The sequence below is a fragment of the Pan troglodytes genome, chromosome 8 (assembly GCF_028858775.2).
Source record: "Pan troglodytes isolate AG18354 chromosome 8, NHGRI_mPanTro3-v2.0_pri, whole genome shotgun sequence".
NCBI classification, from domain to species: Eukaryota; Metazoa; Chordata; class Mammalia; order Primates; family Hominidae; genus Pan; species Pan troglodytes.
Window position 1 is genome coordinate 97371631 of NC_072406.2, and position 12809 is coordinate 97384439.

The following is a 12809-nucleotide window of genomic DNA, read 5'->3' on the forward strand; positions in this document are numbered from 1 at the left end:
CTACAGTTGATTATAAACCATCTTCTAAAGAGGATTAAAACAAAACAACAATTGTCTATGGATAATAAAAAGTTTTAGGACAGCCACTATTAAAGCCACAATTGATAAGGAAATTTGGTTACTTCTGTGGTACACAAAATTTTACATAACAATTATAATTATTAATAACATACACAAAGTCATATAAGAATTATAGGAGTTTCCCATAACTTTAGATCATATATCAATAACACAATTACACAAATATAGTCCAAAGAAAGTAAAACACCATTTCACATTTAATAATGCTTCCTGTATGATTTTTATACCAAATAAGCCAAGTTTCACCTTTACATTAATGTACTATTAATGTCAAACCCAATTTTTAATAAAACCTTGTAGACATATTTACCCAACTTTAATGTTTAACCATAAGGTAAGATTCTCATAAACTTTTTATAGCCATTTACATTTTTTTGTGAAAGAGCAGATCAGTGCTCTAAGGAAAACCTGTTGTGCTTCTATTCCAATGTTTAATTTATGGAAAAACTGAATAATACCCTTTCAACTTTAGCCAATATGTTCACACACAAAATCTCTTACAATTAATTTTTATAAACCTTCCACAACTTGTTTAAGCCTTTAGATTTTTTTCTTATTTAAAACAATTATGTAACCCTTTAGGCAAAAAAATCCACATTCCCATGCTTTCTTATAATCTTTTACCAAAAGTACTTTCTACTTTCCATACACAGCCTATATATAAAACTGTTTTTTTAATAGTCTTAATTACATGTTACAATGTTAACTTTTAGCGACTTTTACTTTTGGTAAAAACCCTGGTTAGTAAGCAATTTTAATTGTGTACTAGGTGTGGAGCCTAGCCTAGGACACACCAGGCAGAAGTGCAGATAAGTGCAGCATAGCTAGGGGGCGTGGCTAACTCCACATGTCCCCAGGCCTTATCTAGAATCCAATGTCTCCAAGGTAGGTAAATTGAACAATTTTCAAAAGTCAAAGAAACAGTTTGACCTTAAGGCATTTAGAAAATCTGATGTCTGACCTTAATTTAGACTAGATGTTTACATTTTCAAAACATTTTATTTTGCCAATGATCTTTAAAACTGTCTTTATTTCCAAAAGAGTACTAAAGTCATGTGAACAAAAAGGCATTAAAGTTTCTATTTATCTGACAAAATATTTGATTTAAGCACTTATTTTTCTAAGCTAATTAATTAAAACTCTTTTGTATATAAACATACAACACATATAAATACACAGGCAGAAGATTCAGCACGTATAAGATTTTTCATTTGCCAGTTTCTTAGTTGGATTACTGGCTTCAGGGTGGAGCCCTTGGAGGAACAGGGCCAGGAAAGCATGTGTTTTTAGGGTGAAATAAGCAGCTGAAGGCAAAGACAGATCCCCAAAACTCAGGGTGCCATTTTATACTAGATCCTGGATCCCCAAAAGGAGGGAAATACTTCGGGAGAAGACAATGCAGTGCTTTTACCAGCTGTGCATTTCATCGCAAGGCAACCCAAAGCCAATCAGCCCATTTTGTAATCAGCCCATCTCTCATGTAAGTCTCATCTCCCAGTGAAGGGTGGGGATGTTCCCTTATCTTTCAGGTGGCCAAGAGCATGCTTCTCTGATCCAAGTGTGCAAAGAGTCAAGTAACCCTCCCTAACTACCATTAGTCATCCCTTAAAGTATATTTCCTACCTACTTATTACACCCCAAAGCTCTCTCATAATGCAAAGTAATTTCTGACACCCCCAAAACTCAAAACCATCAGATAACACAATGCAAAACAGAACAGATCCTTTGATTTTGAGAGGGATCTGTCTGCCTTTAATTCCTGGGGTTTTATGAGGAAAACAGAGGTTTGTTTTTCTTTTTTTCCTGAAACGTGGTCTATGGCATCTCCTCTGTTTTTCCCAAGGAGTCTTATGCTACCAGAAGTTATCTTAGGGCCTCTCATGTGCGCACTAACAGTGGCAAGACAGAAAAAAAAAAAAAGGAATAATTCAGTCAACTGAGAAGAAAAAACCCTTATCCGGAAAAACATGTTCCAAGAAGAGAAAAACATAAAGGCCTTTTAAATATATCTATAGCTTGTTTATCCATTTTAATTAAGCTGACTTCTAACCATAGTGCTCTTTAAAAAGGAAATCCTTGCAGATCTCTTATTACCCAACTTTAGCCATGCCAAGCAGCCAATATTTCTAGCTTCTGAACTCTACCAAAGGTAACATCCTAGGTGCATAGAGAAAGGAAAATTTAAGACAGTCCATGGAGAAAAGAATAGACAAGGTCACGCAGATATTAAACCAGAAATGACTTACTTTCTAGGTGGGGAATGGAATCCAGACCGCCACTGTGAAAGCACAAAATGTTAGCTACTGAGCTACATCAAAGGGCAGCCTCTGTTTTGTTTTTTGTTTTTTTTCCCCAGAAGAAGTTTAGAGTAGTTAATTTTGAGCTTGCAAAGGCTTTTAACTATTTAATATGATTTATAGAGCTAACTATGACATGAACCCTAAAATTCCTGTTCCCTCGAAGGCAGAAACCAAAAGTACTGCCATGTTGATACAAGGTCAAGCTCCCAAGGACATCAAACAAGGTGGAGACTTCATCCAGTTTTTTTGTTTGTTTCAGGGACCTGCAGCCAAGTTTGTTGCTGACCAGCTTGCTGGGTCATCTTGAAAATCAGGCTTATAGGTGTTCTAAGCCCATGTTTTATCCTAAAGTACCCCTCAACACAGAAAAACGAATTAATAGCACAAAATACACCAACTTAAGACTAGACTTAGATTTCTTCTTCACATTAATCAAAACTTTACAGAGGAAATAAACACTGTTCCCCCCCCCCACCACCACCACCATTCATTCAACTGTTTACACACAGAGAGAGAAGCCAGAAATCTGACTGGTAAGAAATTGTTACCCTTTGGCTGGCATGCCTGGGTTCTGGGTTCCCTTTCCCTGAGTGGCCCTAGTGATCTGACTTGCAGCACCATCATCCTGGGGACCAAGCCACATCATAAAGGAAAATTGTTGTTGTTGTTCTTTTCTTCATTCTGGCCAGAGCAAAATGCATGTGATAAAACATAGACATTAGTCACTTTGCTTAGCATCCAATATCAAACTGGCAAGGCTTAAATTTGCCCCCAGATGGGCCCTGTCATCTTTAATCCAATCTCCGACTTGGAGTTTCAACATGTGGTCTCTGGGCAAGATGGTCACCCTGAGTAAAAGAAAAGATAAGAAAGGGAAAGGAGAGAGAGAAAAACATTGCCTGTGGCAGGGTGGGGAAGGCAAAAATGATCAGAGAAGCCAGAGAAAGACCCTCCCATTGCAGCGACACTAAAATGTTCAGGCAGCTGCTTCTCGGCAGCAAAGGGATCTTTTCCAGCAATCCTATTAGCTCTCAAATTTCCCCTTTTTGGGAGGAAAAACTCCCCATGTCCCAAGATCCTGTACATGCCTAACCCTGTCACCCACAGCCATCAACAAAGAGTACAAGGCAGATGAATCCAAAGAGAATAGCAGTTAACATCTCATAGTGTCAAACCTGTGCTTAGTCCAGAGGGACTTTACTGAGAGGGGCCTCTAAACCCCTAAATCTTAGAAGGGACTTTAACTGCCCTAACTTGCACCTCTAACCCAAGGTCAATCAAGCATCCTTGCCTTTTATTAAGAGGGGCCTCTACCCACTCTGTCTTAGGAGAGACTCTAACTTCCCTAAGTAGGGCCTCTAACCCAATCCCATTCTTTACCCAGGTACCCCACCATTTACCCAAAGTCATGTCATCAGTGGTACACTGTATTTCCTTTGGGTCGGGGGGGTCTCCTCCGTATTGTCCCTTTTGTGGTTCGCAAGAAAGATGTTACAAGACCCCAACACTTACCCAAAGGTAGCCACTGGGTCAGGGTCTCTGCTACAGGAAAGAGGTCCTGATCCAGACCCCAAGAGAGTGTTCTTGGATCTTGCACAGGAAAGAATTCAGGGCGAGTCCTCAGTGCTAAGTGAAAGCAAGTTTATTAAGAAAGTAAAGGAATAAAAGAATGGCTACTCCATAGACAAAGCAGCCCTAAGTGCTGCTGGTTGCCCATTTTTATGGTTATTTCTTGAGGATATGCTAAACAACAGGTAGATTATTCATGCCTCCCATTTTTAGACCATACAGGGTAACTTCCCGACGTTGCCATGGCATTTGTAAACTGTCATGGTGTTGATGGGAGTGTAGTAGTGAGGATGACCAGAGGTCATTCTCGTGGCCATTTTGGTTATGGTAGGGTTTAGCTGGCTTCTTTACTGCAACCCATTTTATCAGCAAGGTCTTTATGACCTGTATCTTGTGCCAACCTCCTATCTCATCCTGTGACTTAGAATGCCTTAACTGTCTGGGAATCCAGCCCAGTAGGTTTCAGCCTCATTTTACCCAGCTCCTATTCAAGATGGAGTTGTTCTGGTTCACATACCTCTGACAAGAAGGCACGGCCTCTGCAAAGGTCTTGAGACACAGGCTGGCAAGGCAACTTGTTCAGTGTGTCCTGGGTCACTCTCCCCCCATATTCCCTGCCAAGCCACATCCCTGCCCTGGAGATGGCTGGTAGAAAGGAGTAAGGAAGGAAATGGCAGTATTTATTTACAGAGATGACTAACCTTCTCAGGGAAGAAAGGGCCAGGGTGCGGGGGCAGTAATCTAGTGCTCAGGGAGATTGAGTTTCCTCTTTCACATCACTTTGGCCAACATTTATGAATTTAAATTAAATAGAATATTTGGCAGTTCTGACATTTCACAACATTCCAGCTGACCTCCAGTTATAGCTCAAAAGTACAGAAAACCTTGTTGTCAAAATTATATACATACACACACACACATACACACTCAAAGACACACATATACATATATATATTGAGAGAGAGAGAAAGTTCCATTTTCTTAGTATTGAATGATTTGAAACTCACTGTATATTTACTCAGCTGTGCACAGCAATTACCAAATAGCTAAATGGTCAAGAATTTCCACAAAGTAAAACACAAATACCTGATATTTATGCTTTAAAGTTTCCCCTTTCAAACCATCATAATTTAACCCTCAGCATGGCGATTCCCTGCTGACACCAGGGTTTGAATGACAGAAGGGATCAGCCACTGTATTTTGTTTCCATCAGGATCACATTATCAACCTGTAATTTCTCCATATTAGAAAATAGCACTAATTTCCAAATAACGAGCAGTTGTAGGATGACTTTGCCCCCGTCACCTAACGCTACTGTCATTTACACCCCTCTTCTGTGCAAAGGCTGAGACAGGGAGCTGCTCCCTCTAGCCACTCATAGACAGGACCCTGGGGCCTCTGTGACCTGCAGCCAAGCCACCTCTCAGGAATGGTACCTCCCAGAAGTCCTGCTTCCCTCCTTCTCTCATCCCTGAGAGCCTAGGGCCTTTGGTCCCTCTCTGAAGGGAAGCATTTGCAGAAATCCTCTGCATTTTGGCATCTTTCCTGAGTGGCAGGCCATTGTCTTCCAGAGGCTTGAAGACACAATGGATTACATACAGACATACATTTATAGGAACGTGGCTCAAACTGTTTTCAGAGAAGACCTGTCTCAATATTATAACTTGTTTTGAGAGCTTTCAACTGTATTAGAAAAGATAGTGATTATTTGTGGTTTCAGAATCCCCAAAAGCAGCTGCATTCAGGTGAGGGTTGCAAAACAGCTACACAAACCATGGAAAAGGAGAAACACAAAGCCAGAAAGAGGAGTGAGAATTTTCAGGCCTTCAAGTTCAGGAAGACCAAAATCACAACAAAAGAAGACTGATGGTTATGAAAAAGTTTAAGTCCATTTCTTGGCACACACCATTTTCTGTGGAGATGGTGTGAGAGGTGTAATTCTAAGGGAGCAGGGTATGAGTTTAACATTTAAGAGTGCAGATGTGCAGAACTAGGTTTGTGTCCAGGGATGCACACTTGAGATACAGCACAGACTGTGAGAGTGAGGAGCTTGGCTGGAAAGTTGGGTATGTTTCCCAGGGAAAGGGAACGACAGGACACAACTTTTCCTGTTTCAAAAAAATCAGCCTGGGTCCCCCACTTCCAGATGCAAAGGCCCGAGGCCTTGTTGAACTTGCTCCTTCTGGCTTCAGAAAGGGGTAGCTCTGCCACCTGACTAATCCTTATACCCAGCTAGGAAAGGGCTTGGACTGAGACTGGCCACATTGGAAAGAATTTCCAATGACATTTCTTTAGTCTAATGATACCTCTATGCTCAACAAAGACAACGGTTCTTATCAATTGCTCTGGCTCTGTACTAGCTAGTGAAAGAGAATGTGGCTTATGCCTGTCCTTGGGATGTTGATTTTGCATAGACTTGAAGGTGGAGAACATGATCAACTGCATACTGCCCATACATGTGCAGGTTTTATTCTGATGACCATAGTCTTTATTGGAAAGCTTTATTTTTAAATCTCAAAATATCCTTCCAAAGAACTTCCTGCTCCTTTCTTGTGTAATCAACACAATCATACAGAAAACTGCCAGTATGGGAATAAAGCTGACTTGAGATAAAATTCAAGTTCTGACATAACTAACTGTATGACCTTGAGTAAGTCATTGAATTCATCTCCCACTACAGAGATATGTTGACCTAAAATTTGAAGTGTTGAGATAAGGAATAAATGATATGTCATATACCAAAAGTCTAGCAATGTTCTTAATCCAGCATGTCCCAAACTTCTATTTGGCTACAAAATACATACTCTCTCCTCTAACTCCTACTAGTATCCCCAGAATACTTAGGAAATTCTCCGCTCTCCGCATCTGCAGATTCCCATTTTCCAGTTTTCCTTCTTCCTGTGAGAGTGAGAAGCAGAACATTTAGGCTGGCACATTGCAGTTCCTTTGCCTTAGGCTAACGGACCTCTTCAGATGTCAAAGTATTGTGAACTCATATTGGGAATCCCCTTTTCTGAAGTGGCCTGACAGGGCTTTGATAATCTGAGAATCTTTGGCATAGTGACTGTTCCACTGTGACCTTCCTGCATTTATCATTTAATCAGACATGTTTAGTTTTTACAATGGATACTTTTCTTCCCAGAACAATGTTGGGATAAATATGTCATTTAAGAACCTTCCTTTATGTCTTGCTGATCTCCCATCAAATTTTATCTTGGTCACATGAAGATCAGATTGTCCTTTGTCTATGAGTGTGCAATGATTGGGGAGGTTGAGAGAAGGGGGCTAACAATAACTGAGCTTTTGCGGAGTGCTCCCAGAGGAGGATGTGGCAAGGACACAAGACACAGGACTAGAACTCTGCGGATGCAGGCTTGTCCATTGCAAGAAGGGGCAACCAGCCCATTTACAGATGAGCGAACAGAGGCCCAGGTGTTACTCAACTGGTTCATGTTCACATGATGCTGGGTACATGTAGAGCAGATTGTTTGTTTTTTTCTGCTGCAGAATGAGGTCTTACCATGCTTCCTCTTTAGCTACCCTGAGGGTTTAGTGCTGGCCTCTCATGGTTTGCTCTTCCCAGTGCTGTCTATGGATTGTACACAAAGACTCTGGTTTTGTCAAGCTGGCTTTGCCAAGTTGACAATCGATGTTACAGAGGACAAAGAATCCCAGAGGATGAACCTCTGCCACTTGACCTGGTGTCCTGGGAGATGCCTGAGTGATTGATCTTCCCTCTGGGCCCTGGGAGGACGCAGTTCAGAGATCAAAGTTCAAGGTCCCTGAGGAGGCATTAGGCTAAGAGAGTGCCCTTCACAGAAGACATGGAGACAACACCCCTGAATAAAAGGAACAGAATAATTAAATATAACTAGAAGATTAAATTTAAATTGGCACACAACCCAAATTTTAAGTTTGGGTTTTATCTTAATGTCTACCAGGGCTTTAAAATCTTTTTGTTTCATAATATTCACCAGGAAAAATAGAGGTATAGCTTATGTTAGTTCTGTAGCTTAAAATTATCTTTTAAAAAAATTCTCACACTAGATACAATATTAGGTTGTTCTTATGAGTTTTTCTATAAAAACACATTTGCAAGAATAGTCTTATTTAAAATCTAATGGAATCATAGTTTGTAAATGCTCAGTTAAAGATTTAGGTGAATATGATTGGCCCATCAATGAGTGTTGCGGAAATTTGTTCATGGAAATTAGATTTTTGATGCTGCTTCCTTTCCCAGGTGGCATGTTATCATCTCTTTAGCTACGTCTTCCATTGGGTTATTGCTGCAGATGTAGCCTCAATGTCAAAACATTTGGGAAAAACAGTATCATATTGCAAACAGCCTCAGTGATACGTTGGTGCCATTTGGGGAAGGGGACGGACTATCCAAGGTTCAACCTCATCATGTCCACACTGACCCTACAGAAGCAAGATTCACAAACCTGTGGGCTGGCTGTCCCCTGCCTGGGCTATGATTGATTTAGAAATCATGTGGGGCTGAGGCTTGAAAGCTGTGAGTTGCTGGGGAGGATGGGGCTGGCAGAGGCAGCTCTAAAATTGTCAATGCATAATTGCGTGTCTGCCAGGTTATCATTATTCACTTGGGGTTGCAACAGGGATCACATTAATACACTGACAGCTGACTCCTTAGGAGAACAGCTGAGTAGAATCTCATCCTCACCCAGGAAAGATTCAGTACGCAATAAAGGTGGGGGACAAAGCAAATCTCCTCAAAATTTCTCTCCATCTCTCTTCCTCTGTTTGATGCCCCTTTGGAAAGCTCATTTATAATGTAGCCATGGTTGCAAGGTGATTGCTATTCTGTACATCTATCCAAGAAGAGACTCTGATATGTTGATCTATGTAAGACTCTGATATGTTCAGCCACTGAGGATTCTATTTGTGAAAGAGTTTAATAGGTGTTTTGGGGAAAGGCCATGGCCCCTGTCACTGTGGAGTTAAAACTCATGGTTGGTAAGACTCTGATGTAAACCTTCCACCTTAACAGGGAAGATGCGGGAACCCGGGGCCCCTAGAAGGTTTGACATTTGATGTGATTCTGTAGGCACAGGTGTTTTCCTCAGACCAATCCTATAGACAATATCCCTTGAATTTACTGAGAGAGGAGGTAGGATGAAAAAGCAGATCAGCAACCCCAACAGGATTGCTTCTATCATAGGGCAAAATGAAGAGAGAAGGGCTATGGGTTGGGATATTCATAAAAACAAGGATAAAGTTGTTTATCCTGTTTTTAACCTGGAAAAATCTAGACTGAAAAATGGGTTGATGAGGACCCAGAAGGGAAGGGAGGAGAGCTGCCAGCAAACAGGATACCTTTAGAGGGAGTACAGGGCCCATCCTGTGCTGGTAAAAGGGTAAGTGGTGAGAAGGCCACACCAGGGCTTTATAGCAGTAGACACCAGCAGAGCTGTCCTGGTCACCAAGAGAGTAGGAAGTCCTGTTCAGGGAGTGGATGGGCCACAGAGAACTCTGTAGAAAAGGGAGGTGGATGTACCTGTAATTTCTCTCTGGCATCTCTATGCTAGACACAACTGGAGTAAGCAGTGGATGAGAACACTGGAGCTGGAATCATATCACCTGGATTCAAATCTTGTTCCTGCCACTTGCTACTATTCATGAAGTGGAAAAGTTTACCACCTGTGGCAGACATAGAGATAGGTTTCTCAGGTTCCCTTTCAAGAATGGACTTGCTACTCAGTTGAGAAGAGTGTGGATAGCTGATGGCCTCTAGCTATTAGGCGTACAGTTCATCCACACTTATAAGCTGAAGTCATGCTGCTCTTAGGGCAGCCCTTGCCAATGACTAAGCATGGTAGAGAAAAAAGGGTCCACGCATTTCCTTCAAAAGGGGACTCCTCTAGTGGGCAGTCTTTGCTTTGTTTCTTCTGGGACTGTGCAGAGACCTTGTCAAGTCTGCATGGTGGTCTGATGGCTCCTGATATTCTGTCACCCAGGCTGGAGTGAAGTGGCATGATCATGGCTCACTGCAGCCTTGAGCTCCCAGGCTCAAACGATCCTTCTTCTCAGCCTCCCAAGTAGCTGGGACTACAGGTGTGTGCTATCACAACCAGCTAAATTTTTGTATATTTTGTAAAGATAGGGTCTCCCAATGTTGCCCAGGCTGTTCTCAAACTCCTGGGCTCAAGCAAAGCCCCAGCCCCAGCCTCCCAAAGTGCTGGGACTACAAGTATGCGCCATCACACCCCAGGAATTAATCCACAATAAGCTTTTCTATTTCTGACTCCATCTTAGCCACTGCTTTCCAGAGAACCTGTTAGTGCCATGGCCCTATAGCTCAGTTTCTTCACTTGCAAATTGAAGATGGAGATAATCATTCCAGGCAGACAGGAATCAGGCAATGGTGGTGCTAAGCATGAGGAAGTAATTTCACTCCAAAGCAAACAGCACATATAGAATCAGAGACTTGTGAAACATCATGGCTTCGAAACAGTCTCACCTAATGCGAAACAATCACTCAGTGACCCAGCAGCCCTTGTGATACTTGTGATACGTACACCATTTCTTCAGGACAGTTGAACAGTAGCCCAGTGGCACGGAATCCATGTCACACCTGGAATTTCAAGAAGAACAAACTATTCACAAATAATACTCTTCATTATTTCAAACAGGGCAGACTAGAGCCTAGAGCCTGCTACAGTCTTTCCTGGACTCATGAAGCCTATATTTGCATGTCATGCAAGCCAATTTACATTGGACTTATGAGTGTAATCTCTCTAGAGAGAATGAGGTCCTTTAGACTCAAGTGTATTCTCTGTCCTTTCCTCTCTAGATATATGCATTTGAACCCATGAACAACCAGCAATTTGTGTGTATCTCAAGAAAATAATGGAAATGTGGCCAAATATGTCAATAATTAGGGAAAGCTAAAAAAGAAAAAAGGAAAACTCCAGGAACTCAATTGGTGTAGTGTTTTCCCTTCAAGAATGTACAACTACTGTCATTCGTGACATTTTGGGTAACTTGTGCACTGAACCACATCTTTGGCAGTGGCTTGTGCTGCCCACGGCTAAATCATTCTCTCACCTTGATTTGCCATGTGCATTGGCCCCAATAAATCACACCCCACTTACCCCCATGCCCCGACCTTATGTTTCACTCCCTCAATTTCTATGTTTTTCAGCCCTTTCAGGTTCAACAAATTTTAAAATTGATATAAAATTTTAAGTGATTAGACCATGTTTAGTGGTCTGATGTCCTCTTTTCATGTCCTCTACGCATCTCTCTCTCTCTCTCTTTCTCACACATCCTCACTTTTTTTTCTCTACACACACACACACACACACACAGAAACACACACCTCTTCCCCCTCCCTCTACATTCACCCTTATGCCTCCCCACTTATAGAGGAAAAAAATCAGAAGTATTTTCCCGCATCAAACATGTCTTCTGGACAGAAGAATATATCTGTCTCATTAGATGAGAAGCAAGGTTATCTAAGTTTTCTAGGTTTACTGGAGAGTGAGTCTTGCATTCCCCATTAGATGATAAGTTCACATGCTTAGCAAACAGAGAGGTAGAGTCGTTGGGTTTTGTAAAGAAAGCCCACTAAAAGAGGCTGCTGTTCAATCCCACCTGGAAGGAGGAAATAGGAAATACTAGACCAGCATCCCTAATGGCCACCACACTAGGAGTGTGGTCTTGGGCAAGCTACCTAATTTTTTCCCTGAATTTACAAATTGAGATGATAATCATATTTTCTACACAATAGGACCACTATAGAATGAAATGAAAAAAGAAAACCACCCAGCCCTTGCACAGTGCTTGGAATATAGCAAATGTTCCTAAATGTTAGATATTATGACTTTTGTTTCCTAGCTTGATAAAAAATTATAAAGTTTACAGTCGCAGGAAAAATAGAATTCTAACATATGTTTCACAATTTACACTGCAGATCTGCTGTTCTTTTGACATTTCTATAATATTTCCAAGTGTAGCTATGTTTGCCCCTCTGGGACACTGAGGTATGAGGTTGGCATGGTAAGGGGGAACCATTATCTCGGTTTCCCATTTTCCTAATACTCCACGAATGGCCCAGAGATCATGTTTGGTTTAATGTTTCATGCAACCTGCTTTTGTGTTTTACTTTTTCACAAAATGAAGTGTTAATGCATGAAAGATCATTTACATATGGCCTACTAGTTATTTAAGAAAACAGCAATTAAACATGTTGAGATAATTAACAGTGTTCATATGATTAACAATGCTTTTTAGATGCTAGACATTAATGGAGTAGATGCCAAATAAATGTAATCCCACACTTCAGTTAGGATTTCTTTGTTAATTATATTAATTTACAAATTAAAAACAACAATCAAACAATCACATTCATTCAAACACAATGAGTATTTTAAAAGTTGAAATAATCAAGGGGAGTTTCTGCTCTGAGGACAGAATGGGATGGATTAACTGTATTTTCTGTTCCCACCAGAGGACAGAGTAATTAAGGACAAGAAATATCCTGCTACACTGCAGGCTGCCCAAAATGGACTCATCCAATCCTTTCATAAGCATAGTTTTTTTCAAGCTAAATTGCCGACTAGTATCCAACAAAATGGAATTGTTCTGCAGCTGTGATTCATATGCCCTTCTGTGGATCTCATTCCTGTGTGACCTCACAATACAGTATGGATTTTAACTGAGACACATGGAAACATCAGGTGAGCCCCCCTCTCAGAGCAGCATCTCAGCTACCTGGGCCTGTGGTCACAGACCTTATAAGTTGGGGTGATTCATATCCACTCATATTCACAGCAACATTCACAATCCCAGGACTGCTCCCAGATCATCATAGTCTATTTCTGAAGGTGGTGACCC

At 41.2% G+C, this 12809-nt stretch overlaps 1 long non-coding RNA gene across 2 annotated transcripts; it reads right to left on the reverse strand.

Moving 5' to 3' along the window:
* Nucleotides 1–7033: 7033 nt before the first annotated feature.
* On the reverse strand, nt 7034–12548 carry LOC104008233 (uncharacterized). Of its 2 annotated transcripts, none has more exons than XR_010146743.1 (4): nt 12529–12548; nt 11375–11567; nt 9469–10545; nt 7034–7789 (listed from the first exon to the last, which is right to left on the reverse strand). It is a non-coding gene; the product is annotated as an uncharacterized LOC104008233 (long non-coding RNA). The 2 variants fall into 2 exon arrangements; XR_001706993.1 differs by lacking the exon at nt 12529–12548 and adding an exon at nt 12319–12515 and having other exon boundaries at nt 10490–10545.
* Between the last annotated feature and the right edge of the window lie 261 nt (nt 12549–12809).